Source organism: Hermetia illucens, chromosome 2 (assembly GCF_905115235.1).
Source record: "Hermetia illucens chromosome 2, iHerIll2.2.curated.20191125, whole genome shotgun sequence".
In the NCBI taxonomy this organism is placed as follows: domain Eukaryota; kingdom Metazoa; phylum Arthropoda; class Insecta; order Diptera; family Stratiomyidae; genus Hermetia; species Hermetia illucens.
Genome location: NC_051850.1, coordinates 56863546 through 56890078, shown reverse-complemented (window position 1 = coordinate 56890078; position 26533 = coordinate 56863546). Strand labels below are relative to the sequence as shown.

Genomic DNA, 26533 nt, shown 5'->3' with positions numbered 1-26533 from the left:
CCGCGCTCGACCCAGTTGTTCTCTACCAGTCACATTCTGCATTCATGTGAGAATAAAACTACACCCATTGCTCCATCGTCTAATTTGGATGTTCTCAAGTGAACTTAAGGTAAACTTAGCAGTGAGCTCCTGTCAGTTTTGGGCCATTTGCAGACCTGTGGGTTGTCAAATTCCCCTCAGCTTGATGTTTTCTTATTATCCACCGACTGATATTGACCCCTCGAAATTTTTGTATGTGTTGTACCAATTGAGCTGAAATTTGGATCCCGATTTTTCAAAGAAGTGGTGACAACATAACGATCGGCTTGTTGAGGTATAACTCGTTTCCGTCCAAAATCACGTCTCCTTGTGTAACCACCAATCTGTTGATATCTCTGGTACAAATGCGGCTGACGGCATGTTGGAAGCATTCTTTGAATTCTACTGACGATGGAATCGTCTATTCATATTGTATAGGCTAAGTGCTAAAACTTCTTCGCCATGCTATTAACATAGTATGCTGGTGCTAAGCGCAGGTAAAGGAGGATGGTTTAAGGCAACATACTTTGTACTATCCTCAGTAAAACAAAAATAAAATGCTGAGATCAGGGAAAGAGATTAATAGAGTATAGTTGGAGTTATTCCACTATGCTAAATCCTACATGATCTCTCTTGGTGAGAGGTCCCGCGGCAGGCCTACCAAAAAAATGCATCTCATGTCGTTAGAAACAACATAATCGGATCGAGTAACAGGCCTCGGAAAAAAAGTTAGGGCGGCCATCTCAGTCGACGCGGCAGGACGGGTCCCGGTTCTGTCGAGAAATGGGCAAGGGTTCTTGACGCACTGACGGCGTCCGAACGGAAGCAGGTTAGTCAGAACAAAACAAATACGTGTCTGCACGCTAAATGTTGACACTCTAACTGGAGAGAGCGAGGAACTCGCAAGAGTCCTTCGGAAAAGACGTCTTGATTTTTGTGCTTTGCAACAAATTCGATTGTCTGGTGTCAAAACTACGCCATTGAACTCGAATGCGGTAAAATTGGCTATAAGCTTCTCCATTTTGGTAGCCTACACACTCAATACGGCGTTGGCATTGCCATCTCAGAGGGTTTCCGTGTTGCCATTAAGAACGATTTGATGATCGGCTGATGAAGCTCACCATTACATCAGCTGATCGCACTATTCACTCCTTCACCGCCTACGCACCACAGATAGGTCAACCGGATGCCGAGAAAGATGCCTTCTGGCAACTTCTCGATGAAAAGACTTGTCACGTGCCTGCTGACGACTATATCACCAATGCCGGCCTTAATAGCCATGCGGGTGAAAAGGCAGACGGTAACAGGTGCTATGGGGAAAGGGGTTCGGAGCTCGCAATGAGGGTGGCGAGCTTATGATCGATTTTGCGGACACCCATAACCTTGTACTTACGAATACATGGTTCATCAAACGATTGTCTCATCTTACTTTATTTTATAGTGGGAGCAGTAAAACGCAAATCAACTATATTCTGATAAGACGCCGACATTTTACCACTGATTGCAAAGCCGTCCCTTATGGGACCATAACACCTCAATATCGGTCGTTGAATGCCGTCCTGCGAATTAAGCCACCGAAAAAACAGCGTGAGTAAAGCACTGGCCCGCCGCGTATTAAATGAGTAAAAAGAAGAAATAATCTCACTTACGCGATTACCGACAATTACGAATATGGAAGAATCGTGAAACCAAATGAAAGACAGGATCACAAAGCGGCCTCTGCAACCCTCGGGGCCACCATGCAGGGTAAACGGTACATCAACCGAGATATTTGGTTTTGAAATGGCGAAGTTGAAATGAAAGTCCGAGAAAACAAGTGCCACTACTACAAATTTATTGGCGATAAAACACCGGCCAATTGGTAAATTTATAAGAATGCCAACAGCAACAAAGAAAGCGGTCACTGTTACCCGAGCGGAACATTTCAAAAATCTTTACGATAAACTGGACACTTGGGATGACGAGAGAGATCTGTATCGATTTGCCAAAAGTCGTAATGAACGCACACAGGATATTGGACACTTCTGTTGCCTTAATGATAAGAACGATACTTTGCTTACCAACCGGCGAGCCCCCACGGATAGATGGCGAGAATACTTCGAGCAGATTTCAACTGAAGAATTTGCTCATCTTCGCCTACCACAATCATTGCCGATATTTGGAGCAGTTCCACCAGTCAGCGCAACTGAAGTCGAGGAGGTAATAAAACGAATGAAATCGGAGAAAGCCACAGGACGTGACGACATCGCATCTGAGCTCTGGAAAGTGTAGAGCTGGGACCCAACACTATGGCTCAGTGAATTCTTTAATCGGGTTATTCAGGAAGGAAGAACACCATCTGACTGGGAAGAACACCATCTGATTGGCAAGAAAGTACCACAGTTCCAATATGGGAAAACAGTAGTCCAGCAGAATGTTCCAATTACCGTCCGATCCGGTTACTTTCCCATACCATGAAGATATTTGAACGCATTCTTGACCGTATTCGCGAAATCGTTGAAATAACCGTGAATCAAGCCGGATTTGTCAAGAACTGCGGAACTACTGACGCAATATACGCTGCGCTGTTACTCATGGAGAAACACCGTGAGAAGGATCGCGCATGTGACATTGAATTTCTGGATCTAGAGAAAGCGTTTAACCGTGTACCACACGAACTCATCTGGTATGCTCTACGACAACACTTAGTTTTTTTTTTTTTTTTCTTTTTTTTTTTTTTGGAGTAGGGTAGGTGAATGCGTTTACGCACAGAGTGGACTCCCGCAAAAGCACGCTGGCGGACTACCAACTAAACACCTCCCTGTCATCAGAGAACTAGCCTGGAACCGTTTGACACATTACTTCGGGCTAGCCCTCCCGCTCTCCCGGCTTTGGGAGCCTTCAAGTCAGGGAATTCCTTTCACCAACGGGAGGGGAGGGGAGGAAGGGAGTTGTTAGTTCAGGGAACCCCTTACCGTCCGATCCCTCTGCCGGTCGAGTTCAATCTTCTTCGTAGTAAGAAGAGCCCGAACATAATGCGCAATACGATTCCAGCTGCCAGCGCTCTTCAGCATCTCTCTGACAATCTTGTCTGGAGAGAGCTCCCCTGTGTCTGCATAAAGCTGCTGGCGGAGGCCATCCCACCTCTCGCAAGAGAAAAAGGTGTGTTCAGCGTCATCCGGCACTCTATTGCAGAACACACAATCAGGAGATCGCGCCTTCCCAACCCTGTGCAGGTAAGACTGAAAACCTCCATGCCCACTTAGAAGTTGGGTAAGGAAGTAACCAATCTCACCGTGCTTTCTGTTCAACCATGGGTCTAATTTGTCGATGAGCCGCGCAGTCCACTTGCCCCTTGCCTTGGCTCATTTTGCCAAGAAACTTGCCACTCGTTAAGGGTGCGTTGACGTTCTTCACGGGCAACCACTTCTCTTAAGTTTTCGCCCTTACGGCGATAGATAGCTTTGCGCTCCTTGGCAAGGAGGGCAACGGGGATCACTCCCGCAATCACCATCACAGCCGGTTCGGAGACAGTGCGATAAGCAGACGCCACTCGCAAAGCTCCCCGCCTCTGCACTTGAGCTAGGCGTTTACGATGCACCTCCTTGTCAAGGGCATCAGCCCATACCTCCGCACCATAGAGAAGGACGGACTGCGTTGCTCCCATGAGGAGACGTCTCCTAGTTGATATAGGGCCGCCCACATTCGCCATTAGCCGACTCAAGGCCGCAACTCCTGCTGCAGCCCTGTCCGCGGCTGCTTTGATTTGCTCGAAGAAGCTCATCTTCGAGTCGAGCATTAAACCAAGGTATTTAACCGCTGGTTTTGACTCTATAGTCAACTCGCCGATCGATATGGGACGCAAGGTTGGGATTCTCCTTCTGGTCAGGATGACTACTTCGGTTTTCTCCAGCGCAAGGTTGAAACCGTGAGCAGTCATCCATCCGCTTACCCGTCGCATCAATATGCCAAGTCTGCTTTGCGCCTGTTCAACAGTGCGTCCGGCACCAAGTGCCGCAACGTCGTCTGCATAACCGACCAGGCGCGACTCTTCAGGCATATCGAGTCTCAGCAGACTATCGTAGGGAGCGTTCCAGAGGTCCGGCCCTAGGATGGATCCCTGCGCTACTCCCGACGTGATTTCCATCCTCCTCTGGCCCTCTAACGTCTCATAGAACAGGGAGCGGTCTTTCAGATAATCCCTCAATATCCGCAAGAGATAGCTTGGCACGTGAAAGGAGTTCTCTAGTGTGCCCAGCATATCTGTCCATCTTACGGAATTGAAGGCATTTCTGACGTCAAGCGTTATGAGGAGCACTATCCGTCGAGATCGGCGGCTGTGCGCCCCGGCTCGATTAAACGCATCTACGACCTCCATAACAGCATCCACTGTAGATTTCCCTGTTCTAAACCCGAACTGCCTTGCGGATAAGTCCCCGGCAGCACGGGTCGCTTCAGCGAGTCTACCCCTGATGAGCTTCTCGAGCACTTTTCCGGCCGTGTCAAGCATACACAGCGGTCGGTATGCAGACAGGAGCTCTGGATCTCCTTTACCCTTACGGATTAACGCGAGTCTGGCCACTTTCCAGCGAGAAGGAAAAATGCCCTCCTTCAAGCACGCGTTGAACGCTTCGAGCAGCAATTCTGGCCGTTGGCGGAACACCAGTTTGTAAACTTCCGCCGGGATGCCATCAGGGCCTGGCGCCTTCCTGTTTTTCATAGTGAGAACCGCTTCTTCGAGTTCTCCCATTGTGAAAAGGGGGCAATCCACGAGGCTTTCCGCGCTGTTTACATCAACCCGTACAGGGTGTCTGGGGAACAATGCCCGCACAATGCGGTCCCTCTGGTCGGTGCTCAGTATGCAGGGCTTCCGCAGAGCCCCGATTTTCCGAGTGACAAGCTTATAGCCAAGTCCCCACGGGTCATCATTCATCAGCGAGCTTTGCTTTTATTTATAGCGCTGCGGAGTCTCCTTTTTGCTGATCTATATTGTGCCTTTATGGCACATGCCTCCTCCTGACAACACTTAGTACCGGAAGAACTCGTGCGCTGGGTCCAATTGCTGTTCTACTACGATCTGAAAAGTAAAGGTCGAAGTGTGACGGGTATATCAAAACCGCTTCGTGTCTTTTTTGGTGTACAAGGAAGCGCCCTCTTACTGTTCCAATTTGTTCTTGTTATGGACACCGTCACAAGGGAAATCCAGCGTCCAGTGCCCTATACTCTGTTTTATCCAGATGATGTTTTCTAGCATCTAATAGCAAAAATAATCTCGAGCAACTTGTCCAAAAATGAAACGATCGCCTCATGCATAACGGTCTCAGATTGAATCTAAACAAAACTGAATTTTTGACGACCGATCCCCATGAAACAGGCACAGCACTGTCAGTGCCCAGAACTAACTGAGCCATTTAAATATCTGTGGTCAACGCTATCAGCCAATGGAGAACTGCGTTATGAAATTACTTCACACATTAACGCAACCTGGATGAAGTGGCGTTCCATAACTGGTGTTCTTTGTGATCGACGTATTAACGAACGTCTCAAATCTAAAATTTACCGCAATGTTGTCCGTCCTGTCGCTCTTTATGGTTCTGTGTGTTGGCCACCTATAAAAGACCATGAACAGTGTCTTGCAGTAATGGAGACGAAGATGTTGCGTTGGACTAGTGACGTGAGACGTTTTGATCACATCCGAAATGAGGATATCCTCGATCGTTATGGGGTTGCACCGATACGGATGGGGATGTTTGTGAACCTATGTTTACGAACGCCTTGCCTATATGGGTCCAGATCCAATACAGCGAATATCTGAAGTTAAAACAAAAATGCTTTACGATTTTTTTGTCCTGAAGTGTATTTTCGGCATGTTAATCTAAAGAGCCCTCAATCCCTTGCGTTCATCGATCCGCAAATACTGTTTTTCAATTAGCTAGGTTATGAGAAGCTCTTTTGGGCTTGGCATATAGCCTGTGAAGTACCCAAGAAAAGAGTGTTTTTACACGCGGTCCAGCGCTCATCAATATTCTCAGGTAAACTACATACTCAGATGATCTGCTGTCAGATCAGCAACATAATTTTGCTACTGTCGAATGATAGCTGGACCATATACGCGGTCGGTGTTGAACTTGGGAGGTCCTAGGTCCTGCTTTCAATAAGCAAGCGATCGTTAGAGTTGATCCCTTTCGAGGCCGATGTCGGTCCATCATATATTACGCATATCCAGAAGGCAGCTCCTCAATCTGACCTTTGGCAAGTTCTTTGCTGGAATAATGTGCCTCCAATGATGAGGCGGCTGAATGTGCAGGAATCCATAAACCCTCCACCATTCTCGTTCCCCTCGGTATATCCCAAGGCGGTATTTCCTCGTCACACGTTTGAGAAAGGTTTTACTAGAGCCCACCTTGGGATACAGATAATCCATTATCACCAATGAATGACAATGTCACCTTTAACAAGTCTCTCCTCAACCGCATTGAGATGCTCATAAAAAGCCTCCCTCTCCTTTGTATCAGAAGTCCTTTCTGGTAGGTAATACTGTACTGTTAAAATGCTCCTCATGTTGGGCTGAAATTTCGCAATCTGGGACCATCTCCGAAACTGATTCCTAAGTAATAAGGCCGTGCATTGCCGGCAGCATTAGTGCAATGTTTCTCATCACCTTCTAAGCGAAACTGACGATTAATCGGTGGAATTTCTAAAATAAACTAGGTGCGAAGGAAACCTCTGTAAATTACTTAAAGCGACAGCTTTCACTGGTGCCATATTATCGGATGATGATGATTTCAAAATAACGAATGCAATGGCAATAGGAGGGATGTCAGTTACGTCATTTAGAGCCCTTTAAATCTACATGATAAATGCCGCGGTTAGTTGTTCAAGACCTGTTCTGACACCAAGGACATCGAAATATACAAGGTAAGTGAACTTCTGCGAAGTAAGCTCCCTTTTTAATATCCTTCAGTTCATTGTGTGAGGACGATATGATATAAATTGAAGATGAATTGCTTATACATGCATACTTTAAGCCTTCTGTCGACTAGAAAGGAGTGGTATCTACAAGTGAATTGTACCTTATCTGCGCAACTAAAATTGTTGGCAACCTGCAGTTCCCAATGATTTCTAACGAGAAAATGAAATTCCTGACGGTCGAAGGTAAATACAAGAATGTCCTCGCAACCTTGGAGTAAAAATATTTGAGTTATTCCTCCTCGAGCAATATCAGAGTGACGCCAAGAAAAGAGGACCCTCGCGTTTTTGTCTTCTTTTGCGAGGAAAAAAATTGTATTTCACGACAACTGCTCATTGAGAGGAGGCATAAGGCGGAAATGATTTATCCTATGGGAGAAAATATGAAGTACCTGCTAACTTCCCTGCAAAGTTACGTTACAGTCGCAGCTTCTGAACCGAAAGGAATCACTTGCGTCCCCGGCAAGCTACGGAGGAAAACGTAGGTGCCGAGCAACGACGAGGTAGGATGGAAAAGCCGTCGGGACGAAGTCCAATTGAATTATGTATCGTGGAGATCATAAGGAATAGCACAGGAAGTCCTAATGGACTTTTTTCCCGTCCATTCTGTGCCGGATTATTGCTGTCGTTGTTGTTGGCGTCCGAGCACTTGCTCCTGCTCCAGGCCCATTGCGTTTATATTTTTTTAAATCTCAACTGGCCGGTCGTCCTTTTCCATTTAAGATTTATTAGAGCAAGAGCACAAGTTGATTGAATGGAATTTCTGATTGCAAATATCATTATCCTGAGATAAAATTATGGCCTCGAATCGATGAGTTATTTAATCTTTTCTTTTAAAGAAATTGAACAGGTTGGAGTCCCCTCCACGGTGGATAGCTATTTGTTGTTGTTTTCGGGGATTATATTCGAATTATTTAGGCGAATGTGGAGATATAGAGAACTTTGAAGTGATACAAATCCGCCTGAAGAGGGTGGGAAAACTGAAGGACTGCGTTCAATCCGGGGATAGGAGGCTCTAAGATTAAAGGCTGAAAGTTTAGTAAACTAGAAAAGTTGAAGTGTGTGGAGTGGATCATTATACATAAAGTGGTTCGCATATATCGGAAAGTAAAATCGAAAGACTTTAAATTTCTATAAATTGAAACTTCGTAGTTGAAGTACCATTCCTTGAACAACCCTGGATTTTTCAAACCCAGAGTTATTTCCTTCGGGTGGGAACTTCACTGATTTTCAACTTGTTCCGAAATTATATTTCAGGTAACTTGCTTGCCTAAAAATACACATGCCTTGTAAACTTCGGTATTTCCATGAAGCAGTCAGAGAAAAGGTTTGATTCCAATCAGAGGTTACAATATTTTCGCCCATGTCATGTAACTTGTACGTCGTTTATGATAAATAAGTAATGGAGGAAGCTTCTTATGTAGCTGACTGTCTCATTTTAGAACCACTGCGAGCGTGGCTCTAGGAAAATATGAGGGTGAGAGGGAGGGATTGTCATTTTTAGAAATTCAACCAGTTTTTTGCGTGTAATAAAACATGAAACATTTCAATCATGGCAAAATGGGTTATGAAAATGTTCTTGTTACACGTGTGCGTTTCATCCCCATTCCATAGCATGATTTTGGAAGCTGTCGTCCTGGTCTTGTTTTGGCAAATTGTTGAGCTTTAAATGTGAAGATCTTTATGAGAGTTGTTTGTCTTTGTCTCTTCATGATTTTTTTCGAGAATTGACTAACGAGAATTCTAGTTGCATTTAAATGAGCAATTTACATTTTTGTATTAGGTTGCTGCCTGTAGAATGCCAGGTTTTGTAGGCTTCAATTTAAACAACATTGTAAATAATTCAAATTATTGAGGAGCAACAACGACTGCTCTTATACAGGTTTCGACTTACATATGTTTTTTAAGGTGTAAGCTGAAACCTTATTAGAATCGATTCGATGCTTGTCTGCCACGCATGCCGTACTCTTACTTACTAAAACCTCTCATATTTTCTCCACACTCTCCCCGCGGGGTCCCTGTTCTGGTATGGCTTCACGGGATTGCGCAGTTCTCAGCTGCTAACGCTTTATATTTCTATCAGCGCTCCTCAGCTTCTTCTGGTCAATATTGTCTGGGGAGAGAAATAGAGCTGCCGAATCCCATTACACCTTCCACAAATGAAAACGGTGTGATGGGCGTCCTTCACAACTCCATTGCAGAGAGGAAGGTTCAGATCCTTTCTTTCCAATCTTGTGCAGGTAAGACTGAAAACCTTCATGCCCACTTAAGGACTAGGTAAGGAAACCTAAGTTGACGTGCGATCCATCTGCCTTTAGTTTCATTTTGTCAAAGCAGTTGCCACTCATTTAGGGTACGTTGACGTTCTTCATGAGCAGCTAGCTTGTCTCTTCTCCCTTGTGCTTGCATATGGCTATACGCTCCTTATCAAGAAGGGCAACGAGGATCACCCCTGCGATCTCCATCACGGCCGGTTCACAGACAGTTAGGCTGATGCCACTCGCAAAGCTCCCCGTCTCTGTACTTGTGCAAAATGCTTACGAGATGTGCACCCCCTTGCGAAGAGTGAGTGTGACGAAGAGCAGAACAGAATACAGTGAACTCATCAGGAGATGTCGCTTACCATTTTGCCATTAGCCAACTTGGCCAAAACTCCAGCTGCAGCCTTATCTGCTGCTGTTTTTTCCAGAGCAAGGTTCACACCATGGGCAGTCCTTTATCCGCTTACCCGTCGCACTTCACTTTTCGTTCCACACTCAGAAAGAGCGCCGAAGTGCGCATACCAAGATTTTGCGTCAACCACAATGCAATGTATTGATGGTCGCTTGCCGAGAAGTCTTCCAGAACCAGATGGTCGCCACCCGTCAACCAGTAACACCAGTGATCTGACGCGAAGGTTACGTCAAGAATACTTGAGCCTGAGTGTCGGAAACGTTGGGGTGGATTCGGTGTTTACAACTAGAAGTCCTCTTCTCGCCGCTATTTCGAGAATTCGCTTCCCTCTGGAGTCTGGGCGAGGCATGACCCATTCAAGTGCCCTGGCATTGAAGTCATCTCCGAGCAGGATTCGCCTTCTCTGTGCCCAAGATAGCATTCTCTATAACATCAACTCTGCGTCGAAAATCCGGTATCGTTTCATTCGGTGGTAAATGGAAACTGAGAATCGTCACCCCTAAACACCGAGTCCGGATAAAACTGTCTCTTCGGCTTTGGGCAAGAACCCTAAAGTTGGAGTCGTCACGAAGCCAAATGTCTGCGGTATATGATATGTCAGCGCGCCATGAAGCACTTGATCGGCAGTCGGTTTCCGCAGTGAAGTGGGCTAGTAACTCGTGAGCGGTTGCCCTCCAGTTTTGTGGGATGATTTGTAGGATGGAAATTACGTTGACAGCGTCCTAACTCTTTCCATTTCTGTTCTGAAGACTTCGCAACATTCTCATCAGACGTGCCATGGTCCCTGCGTAGGACGCAACTCCCCTTTTCATTGAAGATATGCTCTTTATGGCCTGTCTGACCGCATTTGCGGCATGTTGCCCTTCTGTCAGGTGCCCGACAGGTTGCAGACGTGTGCTTATAAGCAAAACATCTGAATCATTTGGGTCGGGCAGCCCGGATTCATATCCTACACACTACCCAACCAATTCTGATTTTCCCATTGTTTAGAAGTTTTCTCGCGTATTACTCCGCAACTTCCACCACAGCGAGTTTTTGGCGTCAGGAGTTCGCAGAGGTGATGCCAATTAGGACATTGGTTACCTCCGAACGTTCGCGTTTGATGGCCTCTTCCACCTCGCTTTTTTTCTATGAAGCAGTCACGGTTTCGGATTTCCAAAGGCAATGTGGATTCCAGACTAAAAACTGAAGCTTCCTCTCCTTAAGGCATCTTGACTACTTCACAGAACGGACCTTTATTTGTTGTTCTCGGGCCAAATTCGAATAGGACTCCACTGTCCTTCGTTTTTCAAACGGAAGGCACTTCCGCTCCGTTATCTTTGGGCTTAATCATGCAGCAAATTTCATTGAGGACTTCCGCAAAGCTTTTGGTTTCCGTCGGCTTAATGAGCAGAGCTGCCGGTATAGTCCTCCATCGTCTCCCCACCTTTTTTTTGGTGCTACATCCTTCGCGTCTACCTTAATTTTAAGCAGAGACTGTGTCTCTTTCCGCAACAACAGCACTACATGGTACTGAGTTTCCACCTGCGTTGCAAGTGGTGCATCATTTTGGGAGCTTTCTTCTCTCTTTGCGCATTCCAACGTTTCATCGGGTATTTCACACTAGTGAGCCACAATAGTCAGCAATGGGTATACCCTTGGGGACAAAGCCTCTACAACAGTTCCCTCCGGCCTTACCTATGCTTAACTGATCCTGGAACTCACGGACGGATCAGCGCTCGCTCGGGGCAACGCGGTCTACTAATATCGATTCAATGTACACTACCCGACCGGGGACCCGAAAGGGCTGGCTCCTGATACACGTCATAACTACCATCTTGGCAGAGCTAGGCTCACTTAACCCCATTGATGACGACAAGGAGTGTCGACCGCTCTAGGGACTCCCTGGTTTTCCTGGCACGTCTCGGTCATTAGCAGTTTGCTTTTCACCGAAAAACCTTCTTGAAGCTACTACCTAGGTCGCAGGTACAATGCCAGCTAGGGGATCAGAACTACTTGCTTAGGCAACTCGGGGGAGCGACTCCTCGTATTGTAAGCAACCCTCTGACGGCCCCTTAGGATGTCCCATAGCAGAACAGACAACTTCGGAACTCCTGCCGTTATTTCATATATCTTCGAACCTTCGTCTGAATCATGAAGTAGCTTGCGCTGTCGGAAATAGTCGAAGATTGTATCTAATATATATTTTGGTGTTTAGTGCGGCGATGAGCGCTTCAATGATATGATTCCATCTGGCAGAACGCGTTCTTGATGTCGAGAGTCACCAGTGCAATGTAGTCGGCATAACACACTACTGTGATTTCTGGAACCGGAAGATTTAGCGCGTCGTTGAACATGATATTCCACAGTAGTGGGTCCGCGCAGACAACGTACTCCTTGGGACCGGCATAGGTGTTATACCAGAGCCTCTGCCTATCTGCCACACGACGCACTTCTATCAGAAATAAAGACACCAATTGACATGCAATTTGGTTGAAAGGTTCGACTTGTGAAACCCCACAGATACGGTAAATTATATAGTCCCACAGGTGTATTTCGAGGCATGTCATCTCCTGGATCACGTTGATTTAATAGGGGATAGTTATTGAATGCTATGGTCGGCAAGAAACTGGGTAAAGATTATAACTGATCTCCTCATGTTTATTCTCTAGCCTAGTAGGGATTAACCTACGTGTCCAATGACCCTTTTTTGCGTGGCCCCATTGCTATTCCCGTCTAGTTACATTCACTACATTGGCTACAGGCAGCCTGCAAGTGCATTCCTACATTCGTCTGTCTGCCTGCCTAGTGACACGAAACTCGACGGTTAGGTGGAGACTGTGGCTTCCATTGAACGTAGTCAGTAACTCTGTTCTATGTTGACTTTAAAAGAAGGTGGGCGGGGGTGGGGGTACTCACTAAACTTTTTGCACCGAATGCTGTCAATCGTGGCATCAAACGAAGGGTCTCGATTAAAACTTTCCAACGTTGGCTTTTTGACATTTGATGCAGGAGGGGAGTGCGGAAACTGGAAAGTGATAACTTCTTTCACAGACCCGTTCTTAGAAATTGTTCAACCAAAGAACCTAAAAAATGACGAAGCTTCCACTATATGATATCTAGGCTTTCAAATACCCTCCATACCTAAATCCTTTTAAGTAAAGCTGTTAATAGTATATTACTATATTTACTTTTACTGTCATTTTCAGAAATTTACTGCAAACCCTCCCCTCTTTCCACGTTTATCCTTAGAATCATTGGAGTATAATAGGCTACAATTTAGAGCTTAATTATACTAAGTTTGGTGGGAATCGTGCTATCACTAACAAAGTTGCAATAGGTCAAATTAACTGTAAACCAAAGCACTAAATATCAATATTATCATACAATAAAATGAGTGGGCTGACGTGGTGAATTCATATACATTACACAAAACCTTTCATACCTGAAGTCTTGAGCTTGCTTTCGACTTGTTTCGAGAAGCTTTGTCTTTTCAACATTTACAAAATTTTTGTTGATATCATGAAATTTGTCATTCTTTATATCCAACGATTTGTGGGTAGAATTGTTTGGGGGTTAAATTTTTGGTTTTTGGGGAGGCAGGAGCGCTGCATGACACATGGCTGAATGCGAGTTTAAATTTCAGAGGATTTTGAGGTCAAAGGAAAAATCCAGCATCTTGTCAGGGATTTTTTTTTTTTTTTTTGAGGATGCTGAGAGTCCTCAGTCCGTACCCACTTGGCGACGGACCGGACCACTTAGGAAGCAACTTACTTCCTCTTTGTGGTCCACGGACTCTTCTTTTTTGGATTAAATGCTCAAGTTTTTCAAAAAAAAAATTAACTGACGGTTTTGCCCAGGGCAGAGGCAATTATTTATATTTGTTGTCGGTGGCATTGGTCATGCTGCTCTGTGGGCAAGACGTAGAGTAGATCAATGGTCGATGGCATCTTGCCTCAAACAAATCGACTGTGTTGGTTGCTCTTTTACCGGGTCATGCAAAAATAGCGCTGGACTTGGAAATAGACGCAAATACCAAAAACACCAACAAATCCAAGATTGTCAATATGATGGCTTTTTGCACACTCCCTATCCACTGTATTAATTAATTTGTATACAGGTGGAGGCGTGTTTTGTGCCGAGGGTGGCACCGAATTGAATGTCGTTCAATACATTATCAGCGCTTGCACTGCTTTGGTTGTATTACCTAAAATCTATAAACGCAGTTATCCGAATACCAAGATCAAAGTGAGACGGCTCTGTGCTACTGCTCTTTGCTACTGCTCTTTCTATGTTGCTATATGGGAGTATCTATAAGATGATACTATTTCAAACGGAAAACTTAGTCGACGCACACTCCAGTTACCCGTAGATGATGCAGATAAGTAACACATTAAGGAGGAACGAAAAAGGCATGGCTGGCAACATCCTGCAGTGGAACCCACTCTTCCATGATGGCCCACGAGTCGATCGTCCCAAGAGGACTTGATGCAGAACAGTAGAGATGGAGTGTGGACGACTCGGAAAATCCTGGAAGGAGTTGAAGTGCATTGCAGCGGATCATATACGAGAGCAGGGAGATATACCACCAAGGGGTGGATGGCAAGCATATCTCGCAACCATCGTATGGTGAAGTAGCGCCATCACCATCCTAGTGCATATTTTAATAAAGAGACCGATGAATTTGGCAAAGGGGGAGGATATTTCAAAGGGCCAGAAGCACGACAGTTCAAAGGCCTCGCTCTAGCTTAGATGCTTGAATGGCTGAGCTGGAGCGGTTGTGTCTTTCTAAGATTTTTGCTATGAGAGTCGTCGGACAAGATTACGGCATCCTATGTATGCATCGAAAAGACTATATAACAGAGGAGCAAATCCAGCGACACAGGGCCACGGAATGTCTTTTTATATCTGCCTCGTGACCTAGGTGGTTTACGAGTTGGTGTGCCTCCTTAAATGGTTTTCTTGTTTGTGTTGTGTGCGATCTCACATACCCACAGCCTTTTGCCCGCGGAATTTTTCTCGCGCGATTACCGTCAACGGTCGAAGATCTGCAATGATTTTTCTACTCCATAAAGTTTTGAACAATGCTCTGGGAGTTGAGTCTCCTGTATACAGTCTTCTTGAACTAAACCTTCCAAGTATGTGGGGAAGAGCGAGGAGTTATCAATATCAACAGGGACATGTACCAAGGTCTTCTATGGTAACCTATAATGACAATCTGTTTTTTTTTACTTCTCATGAAAAACGTCACCCATAATTGTCACTTTATCTGGTAAATACATTTCAATACATACAGCTGAAATAGACATCGTCAGCTTGTCAGCTCCCGTAACTCGATTTTCAGAACTTATAGCTGAGAGGCGTGAATTATTTAGGATTGGAAGTTCCAGAAGTTCAGGACCATATCCGAAAATAAATCCTTCGCTCCTGCCCACAGATCCTATCAATCGAGGTAGTAACAACTCGCGAAGCAATACTGACTGCTTCATTCAAACCTCAGCGATTTCCTTGAAAAAGTTCTCAAGCATTTTTATCAATGGACAGACTCATGAAAAATTGAAGGATTATTAGGCGTTACTATATAGGACGTATCCCCATTCCTACCTCAGCAAGAAGCACTCAGTAAATTAAAGACGCTGCTCTTAAGTATCACAAATTTATGACGAAGTGCATGAATATTTCATTCCACGAATTAATCGCATCGAGTAAGCTTTCCAATTTGCCATTTTAATAGTCTTCCCCAAGCCCTAAATCTCCCAATGGAAATTCAAATTCGAAGTCGAATATCTGTGCGTAGGAATTTCCCGCGTCCTGTTCCCAGTCAATGCCACAAATCAATACGGGCGCGGGAGAGCGAGCGACTGAAATCCTTAACTGGCAGGATAGTCTTACAACATAATTAACTTGGGTGAGTTTAAAAGATTCCTTTGCTTCTTTGGTCGTGGCATAATTATTCAGGGGCGAAATTAATCATAGAACTAATCCCGGCACAGACCGATTGAATCGGTTCGTAATAAGAGAGGTTCAAAAGACGGGGCGGGAGCCTGGATAGTGGCTACGCAGCAGAGGGCATCCTGGATCGCCATACCGATTGCTTTAATTGCGCCAGAATAAAGTCGATAGTCAATACTGGAGGACCGAGTCGAACACAGGGTAAAACGCTGTAGAGTGGGCTATCGGGAGAATCGTCCCTGACATTGGAAATTATACACCCGAATAGCGTGTATCCGCCTCTGCCGCATGGAAGTTGTCAGCGCTGACAAGGGAATTGAATCAATTTAGACGGAGACCGGCACCATCACATTGTAACCTCCTCGCCCGGTTTCGTCCTATATGGAGCCGCTTCCATTTACTACAATTGGCTTTTACAATACAAATGAACTGAATTTCAACTGAACCGAAATTAAGGAATCGATTGATGTAATTAATTATTGCTTTCGAACGGCCAGTGTCTGTTGGCATTCTGTGGAGCGGTCGATACTCGTAAATGTTTTCTGCTGTTGTCAACTTCGCTTCTGAGCCTGAAAAACGGAGAGAGGTATTATCTTGAGAAATGTCGAATTTTCAGGATTAATGAAAAAGGACAAGGTGGTGTAGAGTTTATGGAGCCTTTGCAGAGGGTTCGTTCCAACGGGAAGATGAGTTTTTGTTTAGCGCATTTAATTACTCCAAAGTTTCAATCAGTTTGAAATCCTGGCCCTAATCAAAATCATAAACGGACGTCCTTACACGCATCACAAGCGCTGAGTGGATAGATTGCTGAGTGTTACGAGTCAATAGATTGCGATTGCGGTACTTTCGGATGAGCTGGGATTATTCAATTAAACAAAGCCACTATCAATCAAACCCAAAACCATCGAGTGTTTACTTGCGTCTGATAATTAGCAGCAAAGTGGTACCGGCGTCTTGCCATATATGTGGGAAGGAGCCTATTTCAAGCTGTGCAGTGGTGCAGTGGTTGCGTGGTGGTAAAATCAAGGGTTGGGTTTGCTGCTATGGAGACTTGAACCGCTTGAATTAATTGGAGTTAATTAGATACATCCTCTCGATGCAGCCGCTAATAGAACAGAGATCTCAGATCTGCGTGGCATTTCTAACACGCTTCAAATGCAACAGGTACCTTCTGTTCTCCTTGACCTCATTTTCGAATTTTCATCCCCTGAATCGAATCGAAAAAAAACTGACACCCTAATCAATTCCATTCAATAATTTCATTTTCTCATTGGTTTGTTCAGGTGTAATTTTTTCCGCTCTGCTGGATTCCCACTTGCTCGACATCCAACATTCTGGTTTGCATCTGCAGGGGTGGGACCGCTGTATAATATGTAGATTGGAATTTGTTTTCTGTTACCTGGCGAGTATTGATGAAACTCCACTGCTTAGGGCCATCTAATGCAAATGCGAAATCCGATTTTATCCTTGATATGTCAGGCGGATCTTTGGCAAACAAGCTGGCCAGCAGCCAGGCAACCCAGAATCAATTTCATATGCAGCTGACTAGTTGGATTTGCTTGACTCACTTCAGTTTCCCAGAGTGCATTCAATGGCCAGAGTGAGTGCATACGGGCACAGGCACTGGACTTTGCGGAGAATTTGTAATAGAAATGCAAAGGATTTTCCGGGAAATCCAATAACAGCGCTCTTGTATTCAATACAGTAAAAAGCAATACAAAGCGTTTAGCTTCGCAGAAAAACCTGACCTCGTTCTGAGTACATCTGCAATCTCATGGAGAGGAGGACGGTACAAGGAGCCAAGTTGCATAGAATGGAAAATGAATTGAAAGCAAGAAGGGAAATGATGCCATGAACAGCTCCGAAAAGAGATAATGTGTGATGTTGTTCTCAAAGGGCTCTCTATTTAATGAAAATGATTCTTCGTGAAGAGAAAGAACTCTGGATGCCAAAAGAATCTGCAAGGATTCTAATTTCGAGAAGATTGGAATGAAGATAAGCTCTCCCTGGAAAGACAATCAATTGATAAACAATTATCATCCGAACTTTGGCAAAGGAATTACCAATCTCATCTGATTTGGACTTGTTATGAGGGACGGAATTTGATTACTTTTGCTTGGGAATGGTTGAAGGTAGCACTGAGAAATTACTTTTTCTTCTATTGAGCATCATTGAACTTGCAGTTGCACGGAATATTGCTTCTGGCCGGGCTTAAAGTGTAGCTGATATAATTTGAAGATACTAAGAGCGCTTCCTTTGACCGGGTCTGAAACCGAGGCAGGCAGTTTAGAAACTTCTAATTATTATTATTCTGTTAAGGGAAGTCGCACTGCGTCCTTAAAGTACTATTGTGCTATTGTACTGGTTATAGTGTACCTATCAGTTATGGTATGTCAATCAGACCTATAACTGTTAGGAATTTTAGTATATTCCCCACTTCCAAATCTTTCAACTTTGCATTTGGTATTAAGTATTGTCCCAGGTGTCTCGAGCTACTTTGCACAAGTGCCGGAGCCTGTGCCAGAATGTGTATAGAGGTTTCGACACACTCCGCACAGAACCTGCACGCAGAGCCTGTAGATATACCTAGCTTCTTTAGGTAATGGTTTAGTCGGCAGTAACCAGTCAGGTTTAAACAGTCCTTTGTGCGCTTGGGTTCGTATCGCCCAACAAGCACCCTGGACTGCTGCATCCCTGGTAGACCTGCCTAGTATAGTTCCCTCAACCGTTCCTCTTAATTTGTTAATATCATAGCCATGAACCCTTTTCCTATTCCACAGAAGGATTTTGGCCCATGGAAAGCCACTCCTGCTCGCTTCGTGGCCAGTTCGTCCATTTCAATATTGCCTTCCAAACCCATATGGCCTGGAACACAGAATATCCAGACCTTATTGTGCGAGCCGGACGCATTTAATCCCTCAAGGCCATATCAGTTAAGAGTTCACTTGGTTAGATGTAAGTGCTTTGACCGCCGCTTGGCTGTCAGCCAAAATAGCAATGTTCTGCCCACTGTAGTTCCTTTCGAGATTAAAGAAGGGACATCTGTCTGTTGCGTATATTTCCGCCTGGAAAATGTTACTGTGCTTACCCATTGGGTACTCGCTCTCTCTGCTGCGAGGGGTTCGTCAGTGTTCCAAGTAGTCAGTTGCTAGTTTAAGCTGTATGTCATGGCTACGCTTTTTTAGTTAACCTTCTTATTCCAACCTATTTCAAACTTCTTATCGGACCGAACCTCGTTGTCATGTTATCCCTTGGTGTCAACAATTCTGTGTCTTCCGGAGTAATTTTTGGTCTAGCGTAATAATATTTGACCTCTTTTTCTCGCTTCACCTTCATGCCGTGTAATATTATGGCTCTCAGGTAATGGAGCTTATGCTTTCTAGTGAGTGCTACTATGGTGGTTTTGGCTGGAGTGATACGCGACCCCGCCTTCCTGCCCCAGGCGTTAGTAACCCTTAATCCTGTTTGAATTCTATCAGATAGGGTATCCTCATATTTGTCCCTACAGATTAAAATAATGTCGTCTGCGTAACCCTGGACATGTATTTCAGTATTTGCTAGCTCGTCCAGGAATTCATCCACTACCATATTCCACATAAGCGGTGATAGTACCCCGTCCTGCGGACAACTTTGGGTAATATTTATGACAATAGAATTTGTACCTGTCGATACTTCTATTTGCCAACTCTCTAAAAAGCTGTCCATTTAGAAAGCCAAGGTGTTTCCCATTCCCTTGCGGATCAGGACATCTTGTATCTCTGTGTGCGATGTATTACCGAAGGCTCCTTCAATATCCAAAAATACACACAGTGCACACATTGGTTGTTTGCTGTTTGATTCAAAGGAATCCGGTAATACATTCGCCAATTGATACAGGGCAGATCGTCCTGCCCGGTAAGCGTGTTGACAGTGATATAGGGGATTACGCATTAGGATGTTAATAAATGACCTTCCCCACCGTGTTGAGTACGAACGATGTTAGGCAAACTGGTCAGAACGATTTAGGATGAAAAGGATCCTTTTTACCCGCTTTCGGCATGAATACCACTTTTGCCCGTCTCCATGACCTGGCATATATTCCAGGGCTAAGCTACCCTTACCTTCCTTAGAGGAGACTCTAGGAGCACTTCTAGGTCACTCTGGATTAGTGTTGGGAAGATAGCATCTATCCCGGGTGATTTCAGTGGTTTAAAAGCTCCCACTGCCCACCTTACCCTAGCTCCTGAGCACACCTCTTTTGCTAGTTAGGTGGAATATTGCCGCCTTCCGCTGTGGGGTAGGACCCCGGGAAATGAGTTCTGCGAAGCAAGTATACTCTGTCTTCATCATTCTTCCGACAGACAGCGGATATTGCTCCGTCTTTGGCTACAGGTTACATCACATAATTCCCTGAAACTGTTCCGTTTTGCGTCCCTGATGGCGTTGCTATATGAAGTCAGTGTATTTTTGTACTTTGACCAGTCTTCGGTTTGTTTTACCCGGTTGTAGAGCTTTCGAACCTCTGTTTTCATTTTGGCTAGATTCCTATTCCACCAGGGTATATCCCTTGATGACTTAGTTGTCTTAGCCAGACAGCTGGCCTCATATGTATCAATGACGACTTTGCTGAAGTTTTCCGCCACTGTTTCAAATTCCAGTTCGCTTCTGAAATCATCGCCCTTTTGAAGGTGAGCTATGTTGTTGCGCAGATGTGTTACATAGACATCCCAATCCGTACTCCTGAAATTCTTGATTATTCTTCGGAGTTGCTCTCAATGGCGACTCTGATTATTCTTCGGAGTTGTTCTCAATGGCGAATCTGATTATTCTATGCCATGCCATAGGGGGTTCATCATAGTATCCCCAAGAGTTATGTCTAGTACCTCTTGTGTATTGCTGGTCACAAATGTTGCAGTGTTCCTAATGTTATATATATCTAACTTAATGCTAAGGATAAATTTAAGGAAGTACTCTACTCTTCGATTGGTGTTGCTGCTTGCCCGGGATTCGTGATGGGCGTTGGCATCGCAGCCGAGGAGAAGCGGTAACATGCTTTTCTTGCAATAGTTCACTAGTCTAGCGACTTGTTCCAGTGGAATCTGGATATCGTCTCCTCGAAAGTAGTCCGATGCCACGACTGCCTCTCGAGTGCTCCCCCGGCTTCTAGTAAGACTTGGGTAGCCACAGGGTCCCCGGTCAGGAACCCTGAAAGATATTAAATTACCTGTAAGAATGATGGAAGTTTTTGGTTTTTCATAAGAGGAGTCCCAAATTACCTGCATGTTCCCTCTTTGCAGACCGCGAATCTGCCCTCGGTGCACCCAAGACTCTTGAGCCAGTACTATTGATTGTAGTGTTGGAACTTGCCCTTCCAATTATCGCAAATAAGGCTTTTACATGGTGGAGACTTATCACCGATGTTTAATTGCCTCCAGGTGAGTATTTACTCCGGAGAAGTTTCTAGCAGTATGGCCAATCGAATGCCCCTGCCACACTAGCATAGCTAATGGCAGACTTCCTGATTCCTGCCTTCACCCGGGTTTTCTCCACCCTTGCGTTCAGGATTGGGTTTTTTAGGAATATTTCTCTCATATGGGCTCTCCGTTGCTTCGCGGTTTCTTGGCTCCGATAAGGTGAAACTTCCGGTAAGGTCAAACTTACACACTAAGGCGACCAGGTATCAGTGAGTCTCCATTGGAACACAGTCTGTTACCCCTGACTCTAAACTATCCAATGGGCACGGCTTGTATGATACCCTTGATTGGGGGAAATGTTTTTCGACTCCCCAGTCTAGATCCGTAGCGTTTTGTTAATAGTAATCGCCTCGTTCATGGATGAGAGGCTTGGCCCCTGGGAAGTCACACATCACCGTAGAAGAACGGCAGCTCACTCTCAAAGAAAGATAGGGACTTATATTCCGCGTTAGTCTTTCTTGCAATGCATTGTTTGATTTCTAGAAATTTGTAAATTGGTAACTTCAAATTTTTTCCATAATAACCATAAAAATCTTTGGTGCAACAATCCAATTGGAGCAGGGCCTTGAAGTGTGTTAGAGCACTTCATTCAATGTCTTAACGATACGCTAAGGTACACAGTAGGAGGCAACGTCGTCAGCACTGCGCTTCTCCGACATTATTACCCTGTTGACTCAGGTACCCATTCACAGCTAAGTCTTACCCTGTTCGAGGAATTAGTCTCTTACTCACTAGTTAAAGTACATCTTTACATTAAGTTCAATACCACTATTGCTAAGGAGTCAACTACGATGGATAGGCAGGAGGAAAGATGTTGTTTTTTTAATAATTCGTTAATTGTTTGATTTTTATAAAAATTTAAATGATAATTTTCAACCGTTTTATTTATACAAGTTTTTCTCTTTTTTCAGGGATCGTATTGAATTTGCGCCATCTCAAATATTCTAGGTGAGTAATCTTTTGAATCACTAGAGATCTAGATAAAGGATGTGCGTCTTTCTTATTATACTTATGATTACTTGAGCTTTGTTCTCAACTCTGTCTGTACTCATAATGTATTCGAATGTTGAAGGAAGCATTCCAATAGTAATGAAAACTATCAGATTGATTTATAGATATAATCTAATCTAGAATCTTCAAGTACAATTGGGAGTATCTTCATCTTAAATGGCAAATTCTTAACCACAAGTAGCCGTCATTCGACGTTGAGAGATCCACACTGAACGCAGCAGACTTTTCAGTTGGCAGCGGTTTTTATGTTAGAATTCACTTATGGCTACAAACATAAGAGTTAGTCAAATCAACCTGGAGCATCCCAAAGCTTCTTCCTATCTACTGGCGGCAAGGTTGGCAAAGTTGCAGGACTGTCCTTATATATTTCTGGCTCAAGGGCCATGGGTTGCTTTTAACAGAATCTGTGGTATTGGACCAGTCAAGGTAGTCCTTCTTCGATGAAAGATTCTTGAGACCGAGGGCCTGCGTTCTGATGTCAAAATTGTTAGAGGCAACCATGCTGAGACAATTCTGTTCCCACGCAGTTGTTGCGGTCAAAGTACAATAGCAGGTTAATGGTAAGAGGAGAAACGTCATAGTTGCCTCTGCTTACTTACCCTATGATTCTTTGTGCCCTCTGTCGACGCAACAACTGAGAGATCTGCGTTCGTAGGGCCAAGAAGATAGGAAGTAATTAACCTATAATAACAATCTGCACTTTAAATTTGAAGAAACTGGCGAGTGCTAGATGAAGTCTCACTCTCAGATCACCGTTACTTAGTATGACTATTGCAGGCGAACAGGCGGAAGGTAAAAGGGAGAGTTTCAGGCTGTGCAGAGTCCTTAATAAGGATGAGTCGGCCAAGTTGGACTCTCTTAGAAAAACGGATGGTACTTGCACGAATTCCAGAGTTGAGTCTATACAAATTCTCTTGGAAGTACACCACCCGGGAGAACAGGTCTCAGAAGTTGGAAGAAGTGAATTGGTGGTTTCTGCAACACGAAGGCGCTGCGAGGGGAATTGGGACACTGCGAGAGCGGTTGTTACCAGTGAAAATCATTTGAACAATTTAAAGCATCTGTCATGGCAACTTCTAAGAAATATTTTTTGAGGATGTCTTGCTCTGGGCTGCGTGCCTTCCTCTTGGCAAAATGTGAAGGTAGTCTTCATACCTAAGCCCGGGAAAGATAACTATTCAAATCTAAAGAACTTCAGGCAAATCAGTATTACATCATTTTCGCTGAAATGTCTGGAAAGACTGGTTGAGCGTCACATTCGCGAGAAGGCGCTAAATTCGCACCCACTGAATGAAAACCAACATGCTTACCAACGTGGAGAGTTGTGAGATTCTGCCTCTCATTCTATGGTTTCCAAGATAAAGGATGCAACTCTGAAGGGTGAGTACGCGATGGGAGTGTTCGAGGACATTGAAGGGGCTTTTGACTGTGCGCCCTTCCAAAAGTTCTGTGACGCCGCCAGAGAGCATAGTGTTGACGAAACTCTAATAAAGTGGACCTACGCTATGCTAATGTAGAGACTGCTTTGTGCTGAAGTGGGTGTTGATCGCTACTTAACAAACGAAAGCGACAAGCGGCTGCTCTCAAGGAGGTGCGCTATCGCCACTTCTGCGGAGTATGCTGATCAACTCACTACTATGCGAACTAGAAAATCTGCCAATACACGTTCAAACTTATGCAGATGACGTGGCTGTGCTGGCTGTTGGTCAGATAGTAATGTGGATATATGGTGCTACTATTAGTCCGACGTTCGCTTATGCATCCGTAGTGTGGTGGGTTAAGGTGAAACAAAAGAGTTTTCGCTGGAAACTTGCCACACTGCAAAGAACTGTGTGTCTGGGTATCACCGGTGACATGAGCACCACATCCGGCGCAGTTCGGAATGCATTACTCAATTTGTTGCCCTTGGATTTGTTTATTCAGAGCACTGCAATGAGAGCAGCTCATAGACTAATTCTATTAGATCTATGTGAAAACAATGGACGTGGGGGCCCAGAGCATTAGAAGAGTCATTGGGAGAACTGAATCTAGTTTTTGCAATGCCTTCCGATTCTCAGATCCCCATACATTTGTTTGGTAGAAAATATAATCTTATCTTGAAACGAAGAAAAAATGGGATCAACCAGAAGAATATGTGTCAGGATATACTGACGCCTTCTACACCGATGGCTCAAAAACAGGAAATGGTTTTGGAGCAGGAGTTTACCTCTCGAATAAAAACGCGAAGTAGACTTTTTCTTTGGGACAATACACAAGGATCTTTCAGGTTGAAGTGTATGTGATCTTAAGGGATCTGGATGATTGACGAGCGGTTGAAGGGCAGGCGCATCGCAATCTGTAGCGGTACGCATTGAGGGCGTTGAGTAGTACTTTGATCATTTCAAATATCGTTCATGAATTTAGAAACCGATTGAATTCTGTTTCTAGATTCAATACTCTGGGTATCTGAACATTGTGGTGTAAAGGGAAATGAAATCTCGGATTCTCTAGCAAAAGGGGCTTCAACTTTCCCCATGCCCGGACCGGAACCAGCAATTGGGGTGTCGATAGCATTGGCTGATGCTGCTATCACAAACTGGGAATAAGCTGAGTGCATCACCTATGGACGCATCAGGCATCAGATTTTTGGCGCTGATGTGCGCCAACTGCAGCGGGTAGCATTACATCCATTAACGGAAACTCTCCGATACATAAACAATTCCGGGATATTCCGTTAGAAGGGGGAATCGAGTACAATGGACCACTAAGGTCTGAGTGCTCAGAGACTTTGCCTCTTCCTCACCTCAAACACACACACACACAGTCCTCGTTCTGCTTCTTGTTCTGTGGTGCTGCCATTCAATTTCGATCCTTGGCTTCCGAAGTCTTTGTCTCGTCTTCATGTTCACTAAGTTGTCTCATCTGTTGCCGGGCTCCTCCGATGATAGTCCATCTTTAAGTAGGCTTCTGGAGAATCTTTTGTCGACGATGTGATCTTCATAGCTTACTCAACGAAGTGCATTGTTATTGGTTTCCTGATGTTGGCCCAGCATCTGCAAGATTTCCGCTCCTAGTGCTCCGATATGTTTCGCTACCATTTCTTCGTTCTGGGGTTTTTCAATATTTCAATATAATTCCATCTGGCGAGGTCCACGTCTTTTTGTCGATCGTGCAGTGAGGGAAACAAGACGATGAGATTGCCGTGTTCTTGTATTCCTTTTTTCCACTCCTCTTGTGGAGTATAGCACATCCACACAGTATCCGGGTTCAATGAGACTGTGTTCCATGTCAAGGTGGGGTGAATTCAAGCCCGGATAAGGTGATCGAAAAGCTGATCTGCGACCATCTCGACCACCGCACTCGTCATCTTTCGCGCCCTTGTTCCGTTCTAATAATTCCAAGGTGGGCTAGCTCTTTTCCGAGCATTGAAGTTTTCGCGTTTTTTGAGGGGAATGGATGAGATGTAAACCCAAGGTAACTACAGAGTTCATCTTTGGCTACCATCGGAGCACACATCTTGAGTAGCCAAACGTTTCAAAAATTTGTTTTCACTGGAAGGAAGGAAGGTTGATTGGTTTGTTGCGGGCAAAATTCTGGTGGATGACAAAAAATATGCCATGCTCTCGTTTTCCAGGTTTCATTCAAATGGCTCGCTGCCCAATACTTCTATTTTTTGTACTCCCAAAACCTTTATTTGGCACCTTTCAATGTGTTGGAAGAGCGCCCTGCTGAACTTTTACTTAGGATTGCCGCCCTTCAAAAAAGCTAAATATCACCTTATAGAAGTGCGGATGGAAGTGTAATAGACAAGCCAGATGCCGGGGGATTCTTCTGGTTGGTGAAAGGAGTTCCCACATTTGAAGGCTTCGCATGGCGGGAGAGTTGGGGGGCTAACCCGAAGTAATATGATACACGGTTCCAGACTACCTGTTTCACGTTGGGGAGGTATTTAGTTGGTATTCCAACGACGTACTATTGCGGGAATCCAACACTCTGTGCGTAAATGCACTACCCAGAAAAAATTCGCTTAGACCCAGAATGTAGACAGCGCACATCCAGGATACGCTCGATACCATTATCGCGGAGCATTTTTTATTGTAGTTATGAAGTCAGTTCTATCGGAGGCGCTATTGGTCCACAAGTTGCTAGCCCTTTTAGCCTCATTTTTTTCGAAAATACATTCATGTATCCCAGTTCATAAGGAAACTACTGATAACCTATTTCATCGTAAGAGCTGATGAAATATCTGCTGTCGTGCTTCTCCTTTTCTATACCGCAGCCTATATTAAAACTTTCAGCGTCCCGAGAGCCAGGTGCCGGTCGCTCTCCTAAAAAAGGACGCAAAATGTTTCTACGATAGAGAAAAGTCTTAGTCGTGTTAGTCGTACTACCTACGTTTTTGGTTGATTAGCAGAAGTGCAACTAAGACCTCCCCTTTTCGCAGTTTTGATTTTGAAGCAGTTCTGATGGGAGTGCCGGGATTTGTGCTTGTGAAGCGGGCTGAAAGGCAGGAGTCCTTG

General features: G+C 44.6%; 1 protein-coding gene across 24 annotated transcripts in view; it reads left to right on the top strand.

Annotated features, from left to right (window-relative positions):
- Positions 1-26533, top strand: part of LOC119649806 (hemicentin-1) — a 604512-nt gene that overhangs the window by 315035 nt on the left and 262944 nt on the right. For all 24 annotated transcript variants that reach the window (XR_005249199.1, XR_005249198.1, XR_005249196.1 and 21 more), the window contains exon 5: positions 21935-21971. The gene's annotated coding sequence lies outside the window, so the exon portion shown is untranslated. The remainder of the gene's footprint in view (positions 1-21934; positions 21972-26533) is intronic.